This window comes from Colossoma macropomum, unplaced genomic scaffold (assembly GCF_904425465.1).
Source record: "Colossoma macropomum unplaced genomic scaffold, Colossoma_macropomum, whole genome shotgun sequence".
Taxonomy (NCBI): Eukaryota; Metazoa; Chordata; class Actinopteri; order Characiformes; family Serrasalmidae; genus Colossoma; species Colossoma macropomum.
In genome coordinates this window covers 8068774-8083565 of record NW_023494804.1, presented here as the reverse complement: position 1 = coordinate 8083565, position 14792 = coordinate 8068774, and positions in this window count along the sequence as shown.

The following is a 14792-nucleotide window of genomic DNA, read 5'->3' as shown; positions in this document are numbered from 1 at the left end:
AAATGGATCAGTTCTCTCCTCAGACACGCCCTCCTCTGCACCTCACTCAAGATCTTTACATTGTTTTTTTAACCTCTGAGTTTCTGAGACACTCTAACTTCAAATTACTTACAGTTTCTTACAGCTCTCTATACAACAGGACAACCTTTGTATTTTTGTAATTTGGAAAAAGTCAACCTGCCATCTACAACATGGTGCACTTGGGAAGTCTAATGCAGTCCTGGAAGTTTGGGATGCTGTCAAATAGAGAGATTTCACTAAGTTTAATTTAGTAACTACTATAAATTATGCAGTAACTTCTGTGAAATATGGAAATATTTATGAAGACGAGAAATTGAAGGGTGGACTCACATACAGGCCCTTGTAGTTTAGAACTACATTAGGGTCATCATTGCAATGAGTACATGTTTACTCATTAATAATTCTGTAATGAGCTGGTCATTTCACTGAACATCTGTAAAGCACTTCTCAAAAGGCCTGGAACCTCAGCCTGAGAACTTGTGGAAGAAATGTGATACCTTTTATTCTTTGTGGTGATTAATCACTGCATGAGTCCATCTAAATTTGTCTGAGGGCTATCATGACAAATTGTGCATTTATCAGATAACCAGTGCTTTGTGTATTTCCTCTCACACTGGGACCATGTGAGAGGAGGAAGAAAACACTTAGGACCCATTATTTAGATTTGTCCACGGATGCAATTAGGAGTCTCCAGAATGGCGCTTCTTGCTCTCTCGGTGCAGGGCCTTACGAACTGTATAATTTGCGTGTCTTTGTAAGTCGACCATAAATCAAGTCCCAACAGCACCTGAGGACAGGCATAGATAAGGCACTGGACTTCAAAGCCAGGGAAAAGAAGACAAATATTTTACAATTATAACATGTAATGGTTGCTTGCTTGGGCAACCTGCATTTTACGTCGAGGTTTGTGCAGTTTAAAGGGGAAAGAAGATGCTTGTCAAAACAAGCAAGATTTTTCCAGTTCTGCAGTCAATACCCGAACAGATCTTTTGATGTAGATGTTGCTCTTTTGCTGAAATGTTGTCTGCATCACATCCAGTCATGGTCCATGAATGCTCTGCCCTGTGCATGCCCTCCGCTGGTCTGCTGATGTCATGTTTCATCATGTTTTTATCCTGATCTGTGAAGCATTAGGTCAGACGTGTTTTAGAGTTCAAAGCTCCCATTATAGCTACATTTTTCAGTTTGCCGGTTGGTTGTGGAGACCTGTTAGCTTGTGAGAAATTATTTTTACCTGACGTAACTACTGCTGCCTTTTCTCACCAGTAGCCTGGACCCTCCAGCCTGCCCAGGCCAACTGATTGCTTTAGGGCAGGCCATGGCCATTGCCCCAACTCAGAAAATGAGAGGTCATCCTCAAGCATGGCTTCCTTCCTTCTCTTTTCTTTTATGGCGGCTTCTGCGGCAGAGTGACGCCAGCCGTTAAAACACTTACGATGTGAACGTTTCGGCCCTTTTCAGTTAGGGTGCTATTACTTTGCAATGGGATCCCATTATGGGTAATGCATAAAGGGAAGGGTTGTTTGTTTAGAGCTGTGTGTACAAGACCACAGAGCTGGAGAAAACGAGTCTGAAAATTGTGCTTATTCAGAATTTTATAAAAAAAAAATTTTATGTTTAGTTTTTAAGGAAATATTAAGTCATGTTTTTTTGAAGTCTCAATTAGAGCAAGTCCTCTCTATTTATTTTTATTACAGAAATGTTAAGATATGAAAAGGTCAAGATAAGAATTTTCACAAATTGGTATTACAGAAGCAAATCCTATCATAATTTAGGAATTATATCTTAGCATCTTTTCTCAAGTTAGGAAATCCTAAGCTACTTAACCACTTAACAAGCCATGGTTTAACGAGTTTTTAACACACTTAGATAACCTAAGAATAGCTCCATTAATTTTCACTGAATCCTCTGTATTAACTAGAAAATAAGCCTTTGTATGAAATAAACCTGGATTGTTAAGGGGTTAATTGAGGTCAACAATCAGTTGTTATGTCTGTTACCAAGCAACCACCCACACAGAACAAATGTAAACACAAAATCAATATAATGTTAGTTAGCTAGACAGCTACTTTTGCAAAAAAATGTCAAAACATAACTAAAGTGCAGTAAACTGGTTCAAAAAGCCAAAAAAATATTCTGTCCCCTGCTGTTTAAATGGATGCTCCCAGTTTCAACTTCCATTTATTAAAGCAGCACTATGTAACATTTGTGGATTTAGAGACCTCTCTGGTTGAAATGTGTAATTGCATGCAAGCACAACTGGCAATACATTTTGTACTTTACAGGTCGACTCTCAGCAGCGCACACTCCCCATATTTTAACATGTTGTTTCTCCTGACTCAGTAACGCTACTTCTTTCAGTTTTAACAGCAAAAGCTTACAGAGTAATGCTTTAAGGCTTTACGAGAGAGCCATGCTAATGCTATTTCTCCTAATAAACAGACATAAGTACAAATCTATCTCCTCATTATTCACAGCCTTCGCTGCAATATTTTATTTATCCCTCTTCTCTTCCTTAGTCCAGCTATACTTCTCCGCCATGTTGTTTGTGTTTCACAAAAGGCAAATCTATCACGACACTACATTTATGTGCAATTGTAATTTTCTAGAAAAAAAAATCTGATGTTTTAGCCACATTCAGGTGTTCAATAACATTTTTTCCACTAAAGTTGAGTTTTGTTGACCTCTTACTGACCGGAAACGGAAATTGGTTAGGATCTAATTTAAGACACTAGCGACTATGATCAATTTCCGTTTCCATTCATCCATTGCAAAGAATCCTTTGGATGGAAAAGTAGCTATTAACACATACAGCCAATGAGAGAATGGGAGAGAGTGTGTCTGCAGTGTCAGGATTTCTGAACCACAAAGATAAAAAAACAGCACCAGCACAAGAGAAATCTTTGCAGTATAAGTAAGTGTAATGTCAATATGATAGTTATGTTGACCTTGTACGCTGCCTGTCACAGTTGCTTAAAACTGATAGCATTTGTTGTTCAGTAGAACAGCTAACACATGTCAGGTCAGCACTGGAGTCTAAACCTAAGCCAGTATTTAGGACATTTTGTCTGGTTAGGATGCTTCTGTAATACTTCTTTCTTATCTGCAGTTAGGATACGATTCTAAACTTAAAGAATGTTATTCTGTGTTAGAGCCAGTGTCTTAAATTAGATCCTAACCAAAGTCCTGTTAAGTAAACAGATAAGATTTCAGAGTTTGTATGTTTGTGTAATATAGCCCCAGAGCTACATCAGAATCAGCCAAATTAGCTGAAAGCATATTCAGAATGTCCAGTAATTTCACTAAAAACTACTCTGTAAATACGTTTACATGCACTTAATGATCCGATACCTGCTGAAAATTAGATTTTGTCAGTAATTCGATCAACACGCTTACATGCATTTGAGTAATCAGATAATGGGAAACTCTGAGTATACGTGAGTCAGACAGTAATCGGATTACTGCTTTGCAACCAGCCAATAAACTCACAGAAGAAGACGTGACGGGTAATGTAAAAGTCAAACTTCATGACACAGCTTTTTTTTTAAAAAATAAAACATTGCGCCACTTTACCTGAAAATATGAACATATATCATCTAGAAGACAAAGAATATTTAAATTCTTCAATTTGTGAAGCATGCATTTGGTTTTAGCATCACTCCAAAAGTGTTTTGCTGCTACCTGCAACAGTCTGTTTCGGACATGCACAGACTGAGAAATCCGAAAGAAATCAGAGTAAGGGTACACATGCTCTGAGAAATCTGATTATTGAGCTAAAATCCAGCTCTCTTTATCAGATTACTTAATCAGATTTCTAGACCTTACTCAGATCTAAGAAATCGGAGTATGCTGGTTGCATGACCATTTGAATAATCAGATAACTACAGAAATCCGATCATGATGATTGCTGAGTGCATGAAAACAAACTCACTGTTCGTTTGAACAGTTCGCCCTCACTTTCTCAGTACGTACTGACACTCTTCACAGTGTTGCTGTACTTTATCTTATGTAAGTAGTAGCACACTTCATTTCTGGATTTAACTTGCGCAATTCTGTTCAATTGATGCTGCATTAGGGGAATCTGATGAAGTACATGCTGAGAAAATGGCAGTCAGGCTGTGAAAAATCACATCACGATTCTGACCATAGATCTGTAATGACTAAACCCCAGTTTAAAAGCCTTATCATGAGTTCTAGCAGCTGAAAGGCAGTTTTTGTGGTCCTGCAACAAAAGAAGCATACAAAACCAACAGCAACACAACGAGATTCCAGTCTTTTAAACATAAATGAACAGTAAACTCTTCTCTTAAAGCAGCAAGATTCAAGTTTTTCAAGGAGTATTTCCAATGATGGCCATTTAAGTGCGAGTCCATTCCACAGCATTGAGTAATCTAACCAAGGCAGGGACCATCCCCCTCGACCAGTCGATGATTTATAAGTGGCCCATGTCAGGTTTTATTGCCTCTCATAGAGAACATGAAGTCTGCCTCGGACCGTCCAAGTCCATTCCTTTTGACGGATGGCAAGACACTAGTAATTATCAGCCGCCAAGAATAAATCAAGGCCTTTACTGTGCGTCTTGCGACGCTCTTGAAGGGATAACCATTTTCACGACGAGGGGAACCTGTCCAGCAACACTTTCCTGAGATTTGTAAATCTCTAGCTCAAGCCCAAATAATGAGCGGTTGTTACTCGCTTGTTATTAGAGGTCTGCGGCTGACGTTATAGATATACGTTTCCTAAGGGGTCGTTAGAGTAATGAGTAAGTAGAGTCCGGTCGCTAACCTTGGTTTTGCAGAGGTATGTTAATGTATGTTTTCAGCTCTTCAAGTGGAATTTTCACACCTCAATAAAAAAATCATCCTGTCAAAGACAGTTTTCCCATTCAGGTAATTTTGGTTTATATTAGCAATTGACGCTTGTTTGAGCATGCTGTCATAACCCGAGATCCCAAAGCTATTTAAAAACAAACCCACAACAGTTATTCAGTAGTTGTTGTTTGCAAAAATATACACTCAAAAAAGATGGTTCTTTAAGAGTTCTTTAGTAAAAGGAGTGGTTCTATTTAGAACCATGAGAACCATTCCCTTTCCTATATACACCATTCCCTTATCCCATATACACCATACACATTCCCTTTTCCTATGTGGGAACACACCATTTCAATATACACGACATTCTTCATGAATTTATTTAGAACCATGAGAACCATTCCCTTTTCCCATATACACCATACACATTCCCTTTTCCCATATACACATTCTCTTTTCCTATATGGGAATGCATTATCCCATGTACACCACATTCTTCGTCAATCTATTTAGAACCATGAGAACCATTCCCATTTCCCATATACACCATACACATTCTCTTTTCCCATATGGGCATACACCATTCCCATATACTCCACATTCTTCATCAATCTATTTAGAACCATGAGAACCATTCCTTTTTCTCATATACACCATACACATTCCCTTTTCTCATATGCACCATTCCCTATTCCCATATACACCATACACATTCCCTTTTCTCATATGCACCATTCCCTATTCCCATATACACCATACACATTCCCTTTTCTCATATGCACCATTCCCTTTTCCCATATACACCATACACATTCCCTTTTCCAATATGTACCATTCCCTTTTCCCATATACACCATACACATTCCCTTTTCCAATATGGGAATACACCATTCCCATATACACCACATTCTTCATCAATCTATTTAGAACCATGAGAACCATTCCCTTTTCCCATATACACCATACACATTCCCTTTTCCCATATGGGAATACACCATTCCCATAAACACCACGTTCTTCATCAATCTATTTGGAACCATGAGAACCATTCCCATTTCCCATATACACCATTCCCTTTTCCATGGTTCTAAATAGATTGATAAAGAATGTGGTGTATATGGTTCTAAATAACACCAAAAAGGTTCTCTTGATATAAGCTTGACATTGTAACAATGGAAGAACCTTTTCTGATGCTATATAGAACCATTAAAAAAAAAAAAGCCATGCAAAGAATCATTTAAGCATGAAGTGGCTTTCTACAGAATTCATGGATTGGCTTTACTAAAGAACCCCTGAAGAACCATGTAGGATGTAGGATGTAGGATTTTCCATTCAAAAAAGAGGACAGAACTCCATCAACCACTGTTGGTTTTGGTAGCTCTGAAATTTGTCATTTGTTGTCTGAAACACAAACGCTGAACACACACACACACTAAGAACCACCCAGTCTGAGTCAGTAGACACAACATGTCCTTCACTCTCTCCAGTCGAGGGAGAGAGTGATGCGCTCAACAGGATGAGTCAAGCCTGAATGCACAAACTCACAAGGTGTCCAATTATTACCAACATTGTAAAATATAACTGCTGTTACTCACTCCACGCTGCTCAGACAGTCAACAGGAAAATGGCATGTAGAATGAAAACACTTTGTCGCTGTCATAACAAAACGTCGCCCCTCTCGTCTGTAGGACAAACATTCTTAACTTCAGTTAAAGTTAACTGCACTTTTTAATGAAAGACGTTAACACATCTTACACACTACAGAAATATGAAGTCACTTAAAGGCGAATTCCACTCATTCAGTGGTTATTTCAGTGGTTGAGATGTAAACAGAGTCAAAGTGGTTTGATGAAATGGTTCATTGTAAAGAAACGTACTGACTCAGATTTCTTTACAGTGGTGGTGACAGGAACCAGAGGTCATGAGGTCTACAACACAAATGTAGCCATTTTACTTATTATCCAAAACCACCAGTGAACCTACACGTCTTCTGAGATTTTATATGTAATGTTGATGATGGTAAAATAGTCATAAATCTGAAAAAATAGGTTTTCTTTGGGGACTATTTTGCAGCACAATGTCCTGCATGTACCTCTCCACTATGAATTTAAATGATTTTAAAAAAAAAGGTTTATGGCAAAAAGCCTTTTAAAAAAACACTACAAAAACTGTCTCAGACAGTTTATTCATCATCTATTTCATGTAATAATTTCTGTGAGGGAGCTTTTAGTCATTAAACTCTTCAGATGTCTGGTTTCCATCACTACCACTGTGAACAATTCTGATCTGTAAGTTTTTCTAGAACAGAGCATTTCACACCAAACCACTCTGACTGTGTTTTGAAGTCATATTTAAAAGTCTCTGCAAAACTGTTTTTAAATATGGCATTTAAAAGCCATACAGCCCTGTAGAGGATGTGTTAACTGATTTTCACTAAAAAAAAAACAATAAAACATGTATTTTAGTCAAGAGTGTTCATACTTACACATATGAATGTGTTGGAAAAACAGCATGTATGAATAAAACAACTATATGCACACTTCTAATGGACAACAATGGACAACAAGTGAGCTTATTTTAAACCAAGCAGGGTAAGGCCATTCTTTCCTTTATTATTGACTTTGTTAACTTACAGCATCCTAGTGAATTTCCTTGATAAATGCTTGTTTGGTCAATGCAACATTTTGGTGCTATATAGAACCATATACCTCACATTCTCCCTCAATCTGAAGAACCATTTCACCACACAAAGAACCATGTAGCAACACCTTACCAACCATTTTGGATACCATAGCAACTGCCTTGCAACATCTAAGCAACACTTTAGCAACCATCAACCGTCTTCTAAAATTCTATCATTTTAAGGTAATTAGCTGGCTTTACCTTTCTAATTAGGTATTAATCTCAAGACTTAACATCCAATAATTACTGTGAATTACTCAGTAACTACTAGAAATGACTTGCTAATAACTTTGAAACTAATATGTAAGTTATCTAGTTATCAGAGTGACATATTTAAGTGTGGGGCTGTACAGTTTAAATGATTAAATGGTTAAATCACTTGTTTGAGTCTACTCAGACTTTTGTCGTACTCAAAAGATGATAACTACATCGCAGTACATTCAGTGAGAATATCTAAGGATTGTAGAAAGATAATAATTCTTGGAAATGATAAATGTCGCCTTGAACCTACGGCCTACTTGAACGTCTTGAATGGCAGACTAACAGTAAACGACTCATAAAATGCGAAATTTACAAGCGAGATGGCCTCAGGGCTGCAGCTCCATGTTGACAGTGTGGTATTATGAATGGCTGCTAAGATACTGACTGTTAATCACAGCACCGAAGGGCAGAATGAATAGCACTGCGGCTTCTGTTTACAGGGGTCTGTCATTTTACTGACAGGGGCTCGATGCACGTTCTTTATGGAAGTAATGGCATGTCTTCATCAATTGACCATGCCTCACTGCCACTTCTGTTTTTTTTTGTTTCATTTTTTTTGGTTTAGAACAAAAATACTCAGTTTTACTTTAATAGCTTGATGACACATTTTGTTAATTTTCTAAATGAAAATAAGTTATTGAAAATGTCAGATGCACTGACCATATAAGTGCACTTTGTAGTTCTGCAATTACAGACTGTAGTCCACCTGTTTCTCTGCATACTTTGTTAGCCCCCTTTTACCCTGTTCTTTAATTTTCAGGACCCCCATGCGTGGAGGATCATTTTCAGCACTACAGTGACACTGACGTGGTTGTGGTGTGTTAGTGTGTGCTGTGCTGGTATGAGTGGATCGGACACAGCAGTGCTGCTGGAGTTTTTAAACACAGGACGTCCTGTGTACACATATATATATGTGTGTGTGTGTGTGTGTGTGTGTGTGTAGTGTATGTATGTGTATATGTATGTGTATATATATATTACACACATACATACACACATTGCAAAACATGGACCATGCAGATTATTTGGCTCCTGTTAAGCACTAATGACAAACACAAACCTCTTCATTACTGTTTTTGTGCATCTGGAGTACTAACAGCTACATCCACTAGGGGGCAGGCCAGAGCTGAAACATCATAGACCTGCAAACATCTTTGCTGCTGTGGAGTGGCATGTAGGGGTCAGTAAAATCAGCTTTTTTGCTTCTTTGCAGAACTTTCTACCATTGCAGTTGTTGTTATCATTGTTGTCTACTGTCTACTGCTGATGTCATGCCACACTGAAGTACCAGTTATGGTGGTATTGCATCTTACGGACGTGTGGTATGAATTTCTGAGAACAAAGTGCTGCCAACACATGCAGGAAACACAGGAATAGCCATCTTGCACATATGTACCCATTGGTAAAACAAATTGCTTTTACGTTTTTCCAACCTCGCCACAGTACGAAACTGCATTTGTAGGACTGTGGATGGGTCAATTAACGATGTATTCAAAATGCAATACAAAATCACTAAGCTGCCATATGGAGAAGCAAAGATTGAATGTGTCTGTCATCAACCCTCAAGCAGTGGACTTTCCAACACCCACAGATCCTACATCCCTGTTTAACATTACCTAAACCTCCAGTATACAGTTAAACATAGGACAGCACAGTACAAACATATACTATCACCTATTACTTCTCTTCATTGATTTATGTTCTGGTGAGTTGTTTACGTGCTAGACGTGCTGGTACAAAAATGTCATGACTGGTCCAAAGGTTACACTTAGCTGGAGGAAGAATCTAATAGCAGCAAGGCCTCGTTCACCGCTACTAAGGCCCAATCCCATTTCACCCCTTGCCCCTACCACTCAGCCCTACCCATCTGTTTTGCATGTTCATGCCTAGGGGTACGGTGTCCTGATTTTTGTTTAGATAGAGGGGTAGGGCGAAGTGTTTGCGCTACATGGCTCTCCAAACGGAGGCTTTTTCAGAAGCACACTCCAAACGAGGTGTTGTGAGAAAAAAAGAAAACTTGGCAAGATGCTGCGAGCGACCAAAGAAACCCACAAATGTGAGTATTTTCTCAGTTAAAAGTTACGATAACCAATATATTATCTTAAGTTAATGTCGTTTCAGTGTATTATGCTCCTTTTTTTCATAACAAGGATAAAAAATCGCTAGTAATATGCTGACGTCTTTGTAGCTAGCTAAATTTCCTGTTCCACCTTAAATAGTTGCCAGAATGTAACGGCTGCACCATTTAAGGTGGAACAGGAAAATTAGAACAAGAAGCTGGCGAATAGCTGACTTCAGCTTCATATCACTGAAGAATTAGGGGTGGGTGATAATAAATAATTGCCCCCCTCTTTGAAGGCATATGATGCCCTAAATGTAACTAAAGTCCAGCAGTGAGGAGCTGAACTTTACCCTCCTCTGCTGTCACTGCAGACTGGCAGGGTCGCCTACAGAGCAGCGCTAGTAGCTGTTAATGAAGTGATGCTCTTTTTATTTGAGGGTCCCATTTCAGAGGGGAAGATTTCAACCACTACCCCTTGTAGCTCAGTTCCAAGGGGCAAAGTGACACTTGAAAACAAGGGGCAGGGGTAAAAATAAGAAATAGGATTGGGCCTTAGTGACTTGGTGGCCTTGTGCTAAAATTCCTGATTTCTTTATAGCTTGTAAGTATGTATCTTATACATCCTAGATGATCCGGATCTGATGTACTCTACGCTAAAATTAAGGCCTAGTTCTGGTTCGAAGGAACCTTCTAGGAAAGTGGATAAACAAATCTTTTCATGTCCTGCACGCAACAGTGACCGCCTCCTTCTCTGACTATTTTGACGTATTTAAATCTCATTCACTTTTACTTTAGGAGACTGCATCAGATGATGTTCTGCAATCTAATGTCTAAATCTCATTTGGCTCATTTTCCACGTTCTGTAAATATGTAACTCATACATTTTGCATAACACAGTGCCTTGCATGATTGCATTACAGCTGTGTGTTATCTTTGGAACTGAATGTGTTTGTTTTTCTTCACTTTTTATCTGCAATCTCTCCTTATAACAGTGGCAATTGTTTTGTTTTTTTTTTTGCTTGGAAAGGATAATCTAATCAAATGCCAGATTCCAGAGCTGGGAGTCAATAATTAGGGCAGTAACAGAGAGCGTGCCTCAAAGAAATGTGTCTCTGCACCAAAAAGGGCTGCAGTGTGAAACATTACATCTACAACAGGCCTTTACAATAGGCAAGCAATATTAATATGGAAAAAAAGCTTTGAGATTAATATCTCTTTAGATCAGAGCCAGAAACACAATTTTCAAGTACAACATTGTTGTGAGTGAAGCGCCATCTAGTGGTGGACCTTTGTCCCTACCACAAAAAAAGAAGCTAATCATTGTACTGATGGTGCTGGATAGTTTTGCATTTTAATAGAATGTATTAGTCAGCAAAGAGGCAGACATGCCACATTTAGCAAGGTGAGTTTCAAGTAATCCATGTGTTTAGGGTTTTTTCTCTGCTGCTATGTCTGTGGTTAGTAGGCTATGCGTTTGGCCTTTTTTCTGGATATGTGTTTAATGAAGCCTATCATACTCTGAATTGACACATAGAACTTGAATAGCAACAGAAACTTCTGGAAGTGTCCATGAAGTCTACGTGGAGAGGTCACGGTTTACTGGCTATCACAAAGAAAGGCACTGATATCTCTGTCTAACTGCAGTTTGTCCCTTTACAATCTTCATGTCTTTTTAATAAACTCCCTTTATGTAAACATCTAGCAGTCCAAACCGCCTCACAGCCTTTATTTGTGATTATTGTGAGCTTTAATGCTTGACTTTTCAGTGTTTTTTTCTCAGTTTTGGCAGTTATATATGCAAACTACAGAGATTTAGGTTTATATTATTTAGATTTATATTACTTATTTATTAAACCTAAGTTGTCTTGAATGTAGCTTTGTTACTTCTTGATAAAAGACAAGGAAGAAATAAATTAACTGTATGTCCACTTCAAAGTGTAGTTTATTTAAAGTATAAAGTTTTAGCATTATATATTCAGATGATGTCATGAACTACTAGTACACAGAATAAGCACCAAATATATAAAATCACATGTCCAAGAAAAGAAGTAAAACAAAATGCTTTCACACTTATTTTGGTAGAACATCCAAAAACAACAGAATATTGTTCTATATAGAACCATGAACACTCAAAGAACCATTTGCATGCTTAAATGGTTCTTTGCATGGTGAAACGGTTCCTCAGATTGATGGAGAATGTGTTGTATATGCTTCTGTACAGATCCCTTTTGAAAATGGTTCTATATAGCACCAAAAAAAGGTTCTCCTACATACTTAATAAAGATGGTTCTTCAAGGGTTCTTTAGTAGAGAAAATGGTTCCATATACCACCATGAACAATCACAGAAGCCTTTGCATGATTAATCAGTTCTTTGCATTATGACTTGGTTCTTCAGACTGATGGAGAATGTGCTGTATATGGTTCTGTATAGAACCTTTTAAAAAATGGTTCTATATAGCACCAAAAAGATTTCTTCTATTGTTACAATGTCAAGCTTGTCGATGGCAAGCAATGTCAACAACCCTTTTCAAAACAGTTCTATATAGAACCATCTACAGCACATTCTTCATACAGCACAAACCTTTTAATCATGCAAAGGGTTCTTTGAGTGTTCATGGTTCTATATGGAACCATTTTCTTTACTAAAAAGCCTTTTTAAGAGTGTATTGTTATGATGTCAAGCTTGTAACATTAGAAGAACCCTTTTTGGTGCTATACAGAACCATATACAACATAGTCTCCATCAGTCTGAAGAACCATTTCACCATGCAAAGAACCATTCAACCCCTTAAATGGCCAGAGTCCATCGGCAGGCCCAGAGTTTTATTACACACTTCTATAATCTAAGAATAGCTCAGCTAGTTTGCATTGGAATCCCAGTAGTGACTGAATAATAAGCCTTAGTATGCATTAAGCTTGAGATTTTAAGGGGTTTACTATGCAAATGGTTCTTTGAGTGTTCATGGTTCTAAATAGAACCATTGTTTTTACTAAATAACCCTTGAAGAATCTTTTTCAGTATTTTTCAGGGAATAGCAGTTATATCCCCCCCCAACATCTTCCAACAACAAACACTGTTCAAAACTGTCCATAAAAGTGCACAGAACATCAAGATAAAGTTACGTTTCATGATGAAATATTACAATCTAACAATAAAGGAAGCTCAGTGCAACTTTTATACAGTGATAGGAAACACAGCAGCTCAAAGAAAGCTCAGATTCTATGTGCTGCTATGTTTCACTGTCCAGTATGAACATGCAAGCGCCGTAACTCTCCTGGCAGCAGATTTATATGTGTTTAACCCTCCTGTTATCTTTGGGGTCAATCTGACCCCATTCATTGTTTAACATGTCTAAATGAATGACATCATTTTTTGCTTCATATTTAATGACTTTTCCTAATTTAATGAGGACAGCTGGGTAAACATGAAACATGATGACATGTTTTCAATGTCCTGTACACATTTGTACGCACTGGTGTTCTTCGGGGTCAGTTTGACCCCAGGCTGTTTTAGCTGTATAAGACCTGAGAAATATCAGCATTTCACACACATTTGTTTTGATCATATTACATCACTACAACATGAAAATGAGTAACAATTCAGCCTTTCTGCCTTTCTATCTCTGAGGCAAATGGTCAAGTTTTCCAATTTGGACCAACGACCAACTAGGTGAACATATTTGCAACAGCGCCACCCTGAGGCAGATCAGTGCTTCCTCGGGTGCCTAGCCTGCTTCTGGTTTGCCCTGAATTTGCATTTGAGCAACTGTTTTTCCTTAACGCAAAGCATAACGTCATAATACGTTTATTTTCAAGGACCCCACAGAATTTTGATTTTGAGACATTTAGCGGGATCAAGACATTAATTAGGGGGTCTCGGACCCCCCAGGACCCCCTGTATTTCGCACCTTGGCGAGAACCGCTGATAGTTCAACATGGGGGAGAGTTAAACATAATTCCCACCAGAACTTTGACATTTCCTGGACTTTCAAACTGCTGGGGTCAAAGGCTGTGTTCAGACTGCAGGAAAATCAGATTTGTGTCTCAAATCAGATCTTTTGAGACGACTGTCTGCATTGTGATTTGCAAGTGATCAGATCTTATTTGTGTGTCCAGACATCACCAACCCATCTGCATGGCTTGCTGCGGCAACAACGTAGGTGTCAGTAACTATGGCTATGTTCAAACTGCCAGTCCAAACCCAATTTTTGGCACATCCAGATTGTATTCAGATTTGTTTTTGCTAGTCTGAACAGCTGAAAACCACACTTTGCAAATCGGATCCAACAGCTCCCCAAAGTACCATTCTAAGGAAGAGATTTTAAATCATAAAAAATCCAGAGTGTTGAAAGTGCTGGCATTCAAGAAGAGCGCCAAAGATTCATTCTTATGCCTGAGAATTCTCTTTAAAATTCTTTGGCATAAGAATGAATCTTTGGCGTTCTTCCTGAATCCCAGCACGTCCGTCATTCTGGATTCGACACTGTTGTTGTTTGTCGCATTGTGAGTGACACAAAAGACACTCTGGTTTGCAGAAATCGGATTTCACGTGCTGTTCAGACAATTAAAAATTAATCTGGATACAATCTGGATATGCCAAAATCAAATTTTGGCTGTCAGTCTGAACAGGCCAAATTGACCCCAGGGATTAAAAAATGTTAGTAAAAGTTGATTGACTGCTCTAACAAGGCTGTAATTTTTATATTTTGATAAATATAATATTTTTTAATCTTCTGTGAATAATATTTTGGGCCTCAGGTATTATGAAGGTGGTGTTATGGTCCGATCCGTCCCTCTTTTGGACAGTTTGGACACCCCTGATAAGCGTCCATGTAACACAGAATCTGACTGCTTTTGATAGCTGTGTCTTGTCATATGCTTGAATATCTCCAAACTGAGATTCCTAAGCTGAGCTCTGCCACACGGGGCACACACACCGATTTAACTCCTAACT